Source organism: Myotis brandtii, unplaced genomic scaffold, assembly GCF_000412655.1.
Source record: "Myotis brandtii unplaced genomic scaffold, ASM41265v1 scaffold501, whole genome shotgun sequence".
Classification (NCBI taxonomy): domain Eukaryota; kingdom Metazoa; phylum Chordata; class Mammalia; order Chiroptera; family Vespertilionidae; genus Myotis; species Myotis brandtii.
Window position 1 is genome coordinate 31,644 of NW_005369101.1, and position 13,039 is coordinate 44,682.

The 13,039-nt window shown below is 42.3% G+C and overlaps 1 pseudogene; it reads left to right on the forward strand.

Annotated features, from left to right (window-relative positions):
• The first annotated feature begins 11,114 nt into the window (after nucleotides 1–11,114).
• Nucleotides 11,115–11,969, forward strand: LOC102240049 (annotated as a pseudogene).
• The last annotated feature ends 1,070 nt before the right edge of the window (nucleotides 11,970–13,039 follow it).

A 13,039-nucleotide genomic window follows, 5' to 3' on the forward strand; every position in this document is an offset into this window, starting at 1 on the left:
AGCAGACCAGTTCTATTAGACCAGTCACTGACAGAATCTGACTAGGAATTGTATAGAGATGGTAGTAGCTTCATGGAGAATGGTCAACAATGAGCTGGGCATGTGGTAGTCACCTCAGACAAGGTAATAGAGTCACAGGCCCTTGTCTTAGGAACATTGGAACAAAAGGCTGACTGATAACAGCCCTCACCAGATACTTAGAATTATCCCAGAGAAAGAATAACATCTTCACAGATCCCTAAATATAGCTTCAGGGTAGCCCATGCCCATGGGGCAATGTGGAAAGAAAGAGGACTCTTAACCTTGGGGAATAAAGATATAATACATGCAAATGAGATTTCAAATTGCTAGAGGCAGTGAATTTCCTGAACCAGATTGTCATAATGCCATTCCCAGGACACCAGAAGGACAATTCCCAGACAAGTCAGGGAAACCAAACTGCCAATAAAGCGGTAAGACAAATCACCTGAAGCTGCCACTTACTGGGGCTTTAATTCCCCACCTGGACTTGCATGAGGACTAGCCCAAGGATTGGGATTCTCTACCACTGACCCTAATTCTATATGGGCCTGAAGTTCCAGTACATCCTGTCCTCAAACACCTACATGAAGGGATCCATTATGGAAGGGATGCTTTAATACACCTCATTAGACCACATTTGAAGGGCCCTCGTTTACGAAGGACCATTCAGAAGATTACTCGAGGCTGTCAGATATGTGCCCCAAACAATCCTAAAACAGAATGTTCCCCAACTGCAAAGGTAGTACAATATAAAGGAATATGCCCATTTGAGGACTGGCAAGTTGACTTTACACAGATTTCTAAAACTATAGTTTTTATAGACACCTTTTTTTCTGGATGGGTAGAAACATACCCCACTAGAACAGAGAAGGCAACTGAAGTTGCAAAATTCTACTCAAGGCAATAATCTCTAGATTTGGACTTCCTCACATCATTCAGAGCAACAGTGGATCATCGTTCACTTCAGAAATCTCCCAGAAGATAGGGCAAGCCCTACAGATTCAATGGAAGCTATGTGCATCTTGGAGACCCCAATCTACGAGGAAGACTGAGAAAGTGAACCACTCAATAAAGAAAACCCTGGCAAAATATGCCAGGAAACACACTTGGAAAGGAACCAGGCACTTCCTATTGCTCTGGATTAGGGCAGTGCTCTAAAGCAGGTTTAAATGAAGCCCTTTAAATAGTTTATGGGAGACCCTTCCAAGTTTCTGTTTTAGGGACACTCCCTTTAGATTTAAAATATGAATAAAAAATCAAACAATATGTACAACATGTAGGCCAAACTAACAATTTTGCACTAATTTGCTCATTGCAGGTCTATCTACCTGTCTGACTACCCCTTACACCCATTGCAACCAGGAGACCAAGTTTTAACTAAAGACCTGGAAGACTCAAGGTCCTGAACAAGCAGTTCACTGAGCAATGGTCTCTATGATGTCTGATGACAATACACTCTTCCCTAAAGCCCACAGGAATCAAGCCTTGGATTAATCACACATGATTAATAGGTGCCACCTGAGGAGGACTTGCATCTTGTTGCTGCTAATACTGCAAGGGAAAGCTGCACCTGCACTCATACAAAATAATTTAAAATTCTTTTTTTTGGAAAGGGAAAGTACCTTTTCTTTTGCAATCCTCACTCGAGGATATACTTTTTTATTGATTTTTAGAGAGATAGATAAATGATAGAGGATAGATAGATGATGATAGATAGATGATAGATAGATAGATAGATAGATAGATAGATAGATAGATAGATAGATAAACATGGACGTGAGAGAGAAACATTGACTGGTTGTCTTCCATACGCACCCTGACCAGGGATTGAACCCACAACCTATTTATGCATCTTAACTGAGGATTAAGCCCACAGCCTTTTGGTGTATGGGATGATGCTCCAACCAACTGAGACACCCAGCCAGGGCAGGACAGCGCCTCTTAAAGGTCTTACCTTGGAAGTCCATCTGCAACACCATCTCTTGAAATATGAAACAGTCTACCATCTTTGCTTGTTAATCATTGTCATCCTCTGGACACTGCATATGCCACCTTTTGAAGACAGCAATCCTTCTATCTTGTGTAAAGGCTTCCCTCTATTATTTATGCCCTTCTTCTTTAGTAAATAGTAAGAATCTCTGAAACTGGGATAAGCAAGACTGTGCTCCTTGACAGCAGGAAGAAAATACGGGTGAGACTTCCATTCATTTATCCTTGTAAGACTACAAGGGTCCAGAGTTTCAAAGGTGAAATTCTGACTGTAGGCAGCCGGAGAGTGTGGGGGATCACCCCATTCACCAGGATGATACAGGGGGAGTTTCTTACACTGAGCACCCCAAGGACTAGAAAGATGGATAGGTAGGACCAGAGCATGCCTAAAGCTAGCAGTGTGACTGGATAGAGAAAGAAAGTCCTCCACTTTTTATTCCTATAAGAACTGTGGGCTTTAGCAGGAAGGTAAGATGGTCTTTGATATGGGAGTCTACCATTCTCCCAGGTTAGCACCTGAATAAACTTTATTTTTCCTTTTGCACAAGAACTGCCAGGACTGACCAGCAGACTCTGAGCGACAGATGAATGATGACTCTGACACACTTTTCTGTGAAAGAGAGGGCTAAGGGACTGCCTGGCTAAAGGAACCAGACAACCCCATTCGCCTGCCTCCTTAGGCTTTTATTGTAGCAACAGCTTGAACTAAAATTAACCTCTAGATACTATCAGTAGGGTAAACATACTTGAGAAAACACATGCATCTGTAGTGTTCTTTAAACAAGGTAGTGTCTAAAGACTAAACATAGAGATTCCAGTAAAACATCCGGGGCTCAGACATGTTTGGAAAAGTCAAGGTAGGGCCTGCTGCCTTTGGCAAGAATCCCCTAGAGGCCTCAAACCTTTTGAAGTATCCTCCTTATAGTCTTCCCAACCAAGTCCCGTGCTTCCCCACAAAGAACCTGTCTCACAAGTTTGGCTTTTGCTGCCACAGGAAACTGAACCCACTTTGTTTGGTTTCAGTTACAGAATAGTCATGGAGTATAAAGTACAATAGGGAATATAGCCAATAATAGCGTAATAACTAGACTTACTGGGATGATCACTTCATAAATTACATAAATGTCTAATAACTGAAGTGTACAACTGAAACTTATATAGTATTGTACATAAACTATAATTGAAAAATATAAAATTAGCTAAAATGTAAATAAAAAAATTAAAAATTGGTAACCTTTAAAAGAATTTAAAAAATAAAAGGATAAGACATAATGGCCATGTGTGTTTTATTCCAGGTATGCAAAATTGATTTATCATTTGAAAATCAATGAAGATATCACAATATTAACAAATGTTATGATCATCTCAGTAGATTGAAAAAAAAGTATTTGTCACAACCCAGCACACCTCCGTGAGAAAGATTTAGGAATAGAAGAAAATCTCAGAAGTTCGTCATCTGATCATATGGGGACTCAAAGAATAAGATAAATATTTTGACTCCTACTTTGGTGATATAATAGGTTAATGGGGGGGGGAATGATGACCTATGTGATACTTTAAACAATAAATTTAAAAAAATAAAAAGGTTATTGTGTAGTTAGAAATAGAGTTAGGTTCAAATCTTGTCTGTTTACTTGCCAAATCAGGTCTTCTCCTTCTTAGATCACAGATATCAGGACCCAACGTATTTCATACTTTTAATATTCCATTAAGAAATGTGAAATATGCTAGAATAGCAGTTTAGCACCCAAATATAATTTCACGTTACCTCAAGCTCTTTGTGTTTCTCAAACATCATGAAGAGGGGTGGATTCTCTCTCTCTCTCTCTCTCTCTCTCTCTCTCTCTCTCCCATTCTTTCTCCAGTATCTCCCTTCTCTTTCTTTTCCTCTGCCTCTTCATCTCATCCAGTTCCCTCACATATTACAACTTCTCCATTATCTCTTCATCTTTATTTAATATGTCACAAATCATCCTCCTTACTCTCTAGCCTTACCTCTCTCCCTCTGGAGCTCTGGTCCCCTGGTGTTTCTATGCTAATGAAGATGAGGGGGTAATATTTGTTATGCATCCATCCTGCACAGGCAGTCTCCTTGGGGATGGATGTACTCAAGTCTTGTGGCTTATTTTAGAGGATCAGGCTTCTCTGTTTTTATTTGTGCCACTCCCTTTTCCTCCTCCCTCCAGCTTTGTAAGAGTGAGATACTGTGAAGGTGAATGTTCAATATATGTGAGTACATGTGTTTGTGTACTGATAAGGAGTGAGCAGTCACCAAACAGATTGAATGGTTTAGAATGAATAGCTGATCAATCAGAACAGCTGGGAATCTGATTCCATTGCACACCAACTATGTATCAGCTCCAAATACAGCACTATGCATGCTTAATGTATAACCATATGCTTATGCACCTAATTCTCTAATTGTATTATATGTATGTGACTTAATTATCAATAGAGTTTCTAAAAAAAATTTGTGATAAAAATGCATAGCAAACTTTATTATCTTAAATTACTTCTAAGAACACTCTTTCATTGTGTTAAGTATATTGACATTGTCTTCTATCTTACAAAACTGCAACTGTGTCCTCATTAACAACTCCCAGTCCCCACTGTCACAACCTCTGGCAGCCCCCATTCACCTTTCAATTTGTATGTATTCTATGATCTGTGCATTTAACTCCTTCACATATCTCGTATAAATGGAATCATACGGTATTTGTCTTTTTTTTAAGGTCTAGCCATTTTATCGAGGGCCTTAGGAGAGTTGAAGGGCTGGGAAGACAGTGAGATTTGACATTCTCAGCCCAGCCAGGATCTCCCCAGATTCCCAGCCACTGAAAAATCTTTTTGTGATTAGTTTCCTTCACTTACGCCATGTCTTCAAGTTTTATCCATGTTGAATAAAATTCCACTGTATGTATGTACATTTTCTTTATCCATTCAGTTCTCAATTTGAACAAATAGGATGTTTCTATCTATTAACTATTATGAACAGTACTGACATAAATATGGTTTTACATATATCTCTCCAAGATTCTGCCTCAATTCTTTAGGATATATACCCAGAATTAAAATTGATTTTTATTTTGTAGTCCTTTCTTAAAAATTTTTGAGTAACCTCCACACTGTTGTCCATAACAGCTTTACCCTTTTATATTCCCACCAACAGTACACAAAGTTCTGATTTATCCACATCTTCACCAATACTTTTTTCATGTGGGGTTTTTATGAATAGTAGCCATCCTAACAGTTTTTGAGATGACATATAAGCTTTCAGTTGTTTTTCTTAACCTGTGGCATGAGCACATATTAAGTATGCAATTTACAAAGCAAGTCATTATTAAGAAATTATAGTGGGGGGAAATATCCCTTTGCTGATAAATGATTTCTACAAAATATTGAAAAATATAATGTAAAAAATTTTAAAGATGTTCTCCTATTAACATGTTGGGAAGTCCAAGCAGGACCACTAGTTCATATTATCTACACATGACCAAGGAATACAGAGCATTATTGATTCTTTATGGATGTGTTCTATGCTAATCCATAAACACACAAGTGCTTAATTTTATCTGGCTCCTCTCCCCTCGGTGATGCAGAGCTTTGCCATTTCTGCTGTCACAGTTGGGGGAGGGGGGGAGCAGTCAAGTGTCACTGACAAAGGAGGCCTGAACAAGAGAACACATTTATGATTCTGACATAATTACCATCTGAAGTCAAATTAATATTAAATATATAAAAGCAATGCTTCATAAATAATCCATTTATTATTTAAGGGCATCCCGGTGTTCCCTCAAGCCAGGACTATTGCTCTGGCAGGGCTGAGGCAGGCTATGAACTGAGAATAAACAAATTGTTCAGTGAGGTTTAATTTTTATGCATGTTTTATACATGAGGATATTGGAACATGGAGATTAGATCACACTCCAGCTGTTTCTTTTAAACTGTGTTGTCCCTTTTATGTTACTCCAAGATAATAAGCACGTTCTTCTCCCTGGGGTTACACATAAACACAGCACAAAAGTGGTGTCGCCCTGACTCACGTGCAGCTTATGCCTGTCCCTTCCACAGGCAGTGGTCACCACGGACGGCTCCTTTTGCTGGTGCCATCAATTGTCCTTTTGGTTTCTATTGAGTTTATTTATAAATGAGAGAGTCGACAAGGTTAAACCAATCACTAAATGTCCCACAGTATGTGAGTGTGTGAGGTCCTACAGTGTTTTTCAACAAAGCAGTTCATTCATCTTTTCACTGAATTAGGCTATATTAAAAATAATCAGAAATGCTTTTCTAGATCTTCTAAATAAAGATGGCAGGGTAGGTAAACACAGTGCTCGCCTCCTCCCACAATCACATCAAAACTACAACTAAACTACAGAACAACCATCATTCAGAACCACCTGAAATCTGGCTTAACAAAGACCAACAATTAGGGATATAAAGAAGAAGCCACATGGAGTGGTAGGAGGGGCAGAGACACTGTATGAGCTGGTCCCACATCCACATGTGGCAGATAAAAATTGTGAGGGACATCTCAGCTAAAGAGGTCCCACCTGATAAGTGAGGGGTCCCAGCCCCACACCAGGCTCCCCAGCTCAGGGTTCCAGTGCCAGGAAGAGGAGACCCCATAATTTCTGGCTGTAAAAACCAGTGGGGATTGAGTCTGAGTGAGACCAAGGGCTGCCAGAGTCCCAGGTAGTTCCTCTTAAAGGGCCCAAGCACAGACTTACCTGCACTCACTCACTCTGAGCTCCAGCACTCGGGCAGCAGCTGGAAAGGCACCAGGGACACACAGGGAGGAACTGAATTGCCCAGCATCAGGGTGAGAACTGGAGGAGCAGCTTTCTCCTGGACAGAAGTTCTGCCAGAGACCACTGTTTCTTTTCTGAGCCCTCCATCCAAAGAGCCAGCCGGCAGGCTATATATGAGTCTCCATCAACCTGGCTAACACCGTTTGCCCCACCCTGATGATTCCCAGAGACCCTGCCCCAACTAACTTTCAAGCCCAACCAAATAGTTTCCAGTGGCTTTTCCATGCAAATGGCCTGCCTTGGCTCATGTTTCAGATTTTCCTAAAATCCCTCAAACAAAAATAAAACTTTTCTCCTTGATAAAACTTTATTTCAATTTAACAACACAGAGACTGTATCTCCCATGCACTTTCTCTATATAAAATAGATACTCAAAGAGATGGACATAGAAACACTTCAGTCTCACTACAGTAACTTTCTTAAATTATATCTGGAGAATAATTTATACAGGCTAAACAACTTAAACCACATAACAGGTGTTCATTGAGTCATATTTCTAAGGTACTGTTTACACAATCTCAGAGATTAAAAATCATTAAGTTCACAGTGTCTAAGCAGAAGGAATATGTTTATTGGTTATTGAGAGAGGACATCAAATCAGCCCAAACCCCCATGAAATGAACATCCTGTAAAAAATGTTCCTCCTTGAAGATACTTCTATTCAAGGACTACCCTGATCAGTGTGCCTGGCTTGTTTTAGCCCCTGCAATCTCCCTCTTCCTGTCACCCCTAAATACACTTCTTTATCAAAATATCTCTCATGAGAAGAAATCCCAGAGAATACAGATTGACGACCGAGCATGGAGGGCCGTAAATATGACGCCAAACTCTGACTTTTGTCAGCTTCAGGGTGGCAATGCACTTTGCAGAAACTGACGACTGGTAGACTGAGCTCCTTGGACTGATGAAGTTCAAAATGTTTGACATGTTGTCAAAACCCACTAATTACTATGTTATATTTTGATTATTTACAAGTGCTAATTAAGAGGCTACTGATCACACCCTTTAAGTCAATGAGGCTGCTGCTTAAATATGTTTCTTCAATTTCCTTGGCAGTTACAATAATAAAGTGGCATCTATATGAAATTTTCCCCCTTGAAATGTTAATAGACTTCTGCATCCCCTATTTATGACTAGTGAGGCATGTAAAGTACCTTCAATAAAGCTGTTTTATGTTTTATGCATACAGAGGTCATACTTTTCTCTTCCTAAATGCTGTTTATTTTTTATAGTAACTGGTACTTTTTATTCTGTAATCTTCCTAATGTCTTTGTGGTTACATCTTTGAATACCAGATAATATTTCAAACATCTGTCCTTAAGGAATTGCCATTATATTACTGGAAATCCAAGGGTTTACTAAATTGTAGACATTTGCCAAATGTGTACCTTAGTTTGTTGTAAAACTTGGACAAAGGTTAAAATAACAAAAGCATAACCCAAAGAAGAGGTGACCAAGGAGGGATTACTTAATATATGTTTGTGGTGATTGGGGGATAGCAATGCATATTATGGATACATTTGCAAGGACTTTATCATTTAGGGACAGGGTATCATAGGGTTTGCATGAACTGCCAAGATTGAAGGTATATTAGTTCCCTGTAACTGGAACAAATTACCGTAAACACGATGACTTTATTGTCTTCCTTCCTGAAGAAGTACAACCTAAGCCATCGCAGTGCTGCCTTTCTTCCTGGAGGCTCCAGAGCAAAAACATGTTTCCTTGCTAATTCCAGGTTCCTGGGGCTGCCTGGGCTCCTTGGCTCATTGGCCCCTCTTCCTCCATCTTCAAAGTGACCTGACCTTTGATTTTCTCTGTCCTCACAGTTTTCTCTGACAACAGCAAGGAAAGGTTCCCTACCTTTATGGTACAGAATAATTCACAATGATCTCACCTCAAGGTCCTAACTTTACTTACATTTGCCAAATATCTTTTGCCATGTAAGCTAACATATTCACAAATTCCTGGGGTTAGGATATAGACATTTTTGGAAAACCATTATTCTACCTACCATAGCGAATATTTCTTCTGTTTTATTATCCAATGCTTTCTTATTGACCATTGTGTGAAAGCTTTTTGTTAGATACCAATAACAATAAATTTACATATATATATATACATATATATATATATATATATAGATTTACTCTTTAATCTTTTCACATATCACTTATCAAATACTTGTTGATCATTTATCAAGTATTTATTGAGTATCAGTCATCTACACTAATAAAAGACAAAGATGCTAATTGACCGTACCTTTGCCACGCCCATCATCCAATCAGAGTGATATGCAAATTAATCACCAACAAATATGGCGGCTAATTTGCATACTGCAGGCAGGGCGGACCAGCGCGAGTTGCCATCCAGGCCCCTGTGTGCGGCCCTGGGCGACGGGGCTTAGGTGGTGCGATCGTGCCACCTAAGCCCCACCACCAGCCGGGACCCCCGTGTGCCGCCTAAGCCCTGCCACCAGCCAGGACCCCCATGTGCAGCCCTAAGCAGCGGGACACCCGTGTGCGGCCCTGGGAAGCGGGGCTTGGTGGCACGATTGGCCGGAGGAAGCCCTATTCTTGCAGGAATCTTCCTGCAACGGGCCTCTAATATATATATAGTATTGAGTTTAGAGACAAAGGAAGGGAGAGGGAGAGAGAGAGAGACATCAATGTGAGAGTGAAACGTCATTTGACTGCCTTCCCATGCCCCCCACTGGGGATTAAACCCACAACCTGGGCATGTGCCCTGTCCGGGAATGGAACTGGCCACCCTTCAGTACAAGGGATGATGTCCAACCAACTGAGCCACACTGGTCGGGGCTAAATTAATGTTTTAAAGGAATATAGATAAAAATAAAAAAGATAGATGATAGATAGATAGATAGATAGATACTTAAAGGTATAAAATACAGCTGCAGGTATAGCCATGTGTAGAAATGTGGGTGGGTAATTCATATCTACATACATATATTTACATATAATTTAAAATTATATATATATATACATATATAATCTTTATGTTGTAGTTCCTGTCTTCCATGTTTCCTCCAGTACCTAAAACAGGGCTGTGTACAGAAAAGATACTACTGATACATATCTACTGATGAATGAAATGAGAGTTTCCTCTCTTTTTACCATATTTGTATTTTGAACTCCTGAAACTTTAGAAAGTGGCCATCATGGGTGCTCAAGCCTGTAGTGAAGCACTGACGTGGTCCTATTTTATTGATAAAATCATAGACAAAGCATAAAGCAAACAGCTTATTACATTATGTTCATTGTTTTCTCCCAACTTGAACACGGATAGAAAATACAGACACCAGTCTGCTGACCCAAATGCCTCACAGAGTCCAACCCAAATGAAGCCATTCTCCCCATGGTGCCCTCACCTGCAGGTAGTGCATGTGAGTCGTGTTTATATAGCAGCATTGACAACTGGACGGTTTTGACAACGGGGCCTCACAGGTAAGAGCTGAAAGCAAGATGGCTCTGTTTCGAGTTACAGAGTTTGGCCAGAATGACACAAAAAGCAACAGACCCTGCAGAACTATCATTAACTCAAATAAATACTTGTTAAACAGGCAGCCTAAGTCTGCAATCTTTCCCTCTTCGTGTATTACACAAGGGAGTTAACTATCTATGCTAATTAGACCAGACGTCCTTCCCGACGACCTTCCTGACAAAGCTGGGGCTGGGAGGGAAGCCAGGTGTCAGAGGGAAACTGGTGCCAGCAGCCAGGAAAGGAAGGCCTTGTCTTGCACAGATTTTGTGCATCAGGCCTCTAGTTGATGATAAAGTGAGTCTTTCCCCACTGAAAACTTATTCTCTGAGACTATCCATAAACCATCAAAATAAGTCTAACAAATAATAATCAGGTTTAAATGAATTTAACCAGTCCTCAACAATTAAACCCTTTAGGCCAGCCTTAGTGCCAGGCCTTGTTAAACACATTGTTGAATGAGGATTTAGGTGGGGACTCTGTTCTTAAAGAGCTAATAATTGGGTTGATGTACTGACATAAGAGCACATGCAATGTGTTGATATTCGTACGATATATAAAAAGAGTCACGAGGAGAAACCTTACCAGAACTTTGTAGCTGAATTTCTCATAAAGAATGAAATTGGGGCGCCGACCTCAGCGGCTGAGGGGAGCGGGACAAAGTCGTGGTGGCGGGAAGATACTGCACTTTGTCGTAAATTGCAATCTATTAGGGAGCGTTTCTCTGACTCAAGTTAGAAGTGAGAGTTCAGAGAAGTGAGGCCGCCATTGCTGCTTTGAACACCTCCGAAGGGGAGAATGGATTTGTCAGGAGTGAGAAAGAAGAGCTTGCTAGGAGTCAAAGAAAATAATAGAAAGTCCAGCACTAGGGCTCCTTCTCCTACCAGACGCAAAGACCGTTCTGATGAGAAGCCCAAGGATCGCTCTAAAGATAAAGGGCCACCAAGGAGTCCAGTGAGAAGGCTTGTGGCAGGGATCAAACTCCAAGGAGGCGCGGCGCTTCCAGCGGTAGCAGCAGCACCAGGCCTCGCCCAGCTCCTCCTCCAGCTCTGTCTGCAGGACCAGCACTGGCCCAAGCAGCGGCTCCAGCTCTTCATCAGCCTCAAGCCGCTCAGGACGGTCCAGCACATCCCAAAGCTCCAGGTCCAGCAGCTCCTCCGGCTCCCGAGTCCTTCTCGCCGCAGACAGGACCACAGGCGGCGTTCCTGCTCCAAATCCAAACCACCCCAAAGAGATGAAAAGGGAGGAGACGGCGGAGCCCTTCCCCTACCTAAACCCCCCAGCGTGCATATCGGCAGGCTCCCCAGGAACGTGACCCAGGATCACATCACGGAGCTAGTCTGCACCTCTGGGAACATGAAAACGATGGACATGCCTGCAGAAAGGATGCACCCCCGTCTCCCTGCAGGCTAAGCATGCGTGGAGTTGGAGAATCAGATGAAGCTGAGAAGGCGCTAAAGCTCATGGATGGAGGACACACTGATGGCCGGGAAGGCACCGCCACTGCTGTGCTGGCCCCTGGCCTAGGCCACCCCCAGGCGAGTCAGCCCTCCCAGGAGAATGCTACCACCACCTCCCGGGTGGCGGCGGTCACCCCCACAAATGAGGAGAAGGTCCCGCTCCCCGCGGCGCAGGTCTGCTGTGCATCGGTGATCCAGCCCCGCACCCCCCACCCCCACCCCTGGCCGTCTCAGGAGCCGCTCCAGCTCCAATTTCTCCTGATAAGCGAGCCTCCCAAGCCCTGTCCAGAACTTACATGACATCCAACTCAGTTCTGTCACTTTTCTGGCTGAAGGAATCCTCCGTCAGGGGCAGCTTCCTGAGGAGCATGAGAGGTTTGCTCCGAAGGCCACGCTGGGCTTCAGCAGTGCTGTTGGTGGGGCCTGGGCCTGCGAAGGTGCTCTCGGGTTTCCTGGCTAGAAAGTGCCCAGGGGTCCAGCCTCTGCGAGTCAGTTCAGTGGCGGAGCCTGCAAAACAGAGCAGGGTTCCAGGTGGCAGTGCCCCCCCCGTGCAGGGTTCCATTCCAGTGAGGACCCAGGCCCGTCCTTCAGGAAAGGGCCCGCCTTCTGCAGCTGCTGTCCCTGTTAGCCTGGCCGCTCCCCTGCTTGACTTCTTCTGACTCTAGAAACATCCCATGCTGGCTGCTGTAAATGGCTCTGTTTTCACATGGACTCGTGTACATACACCCATATGGCGCATCTCTTTTTTCTCTGGAGCTAGTGAGCAAACTGAGAGCTCTGCAAGGTCATCACAGGCCTTCGCCCCCTTCGTGGTGGGCTTTGGGGTTACCTTGGCAACGTGTACATTGCTTTTTCTGCTATTATTGTACCGTCAATACTAGGAATTTTCTGTTTTGAATTTTTTTTGTAAATTTGTAGCATTTTAGATAATGTGTTTATACTTTGTTGTGCAGAGTAAAAGAATTGTGTTGAATAAATCTAGGATTAGAATGTAGAAAAAAAGAATGAAATTGATAAGACTTTTATCATTTTCTTTTTGTTTTTTTAAGTTTATCTTTATTGTTGAAAGTTATAAGATGTCCCCTTTTTCCCCCCATTGACCCCCTCCATCCCACACCCACCTTCTCCCCAGGCCTTCAAGGCACTATTGTCTGTATCCATGGATTGTGCATAAGGGCGGAGTGGGGGGGTGAGAAGAGATTAACCAAAGGACTTTTATCATATTCTTTATTTCTTAGTCATTTAGCACAGTGTTTATATATA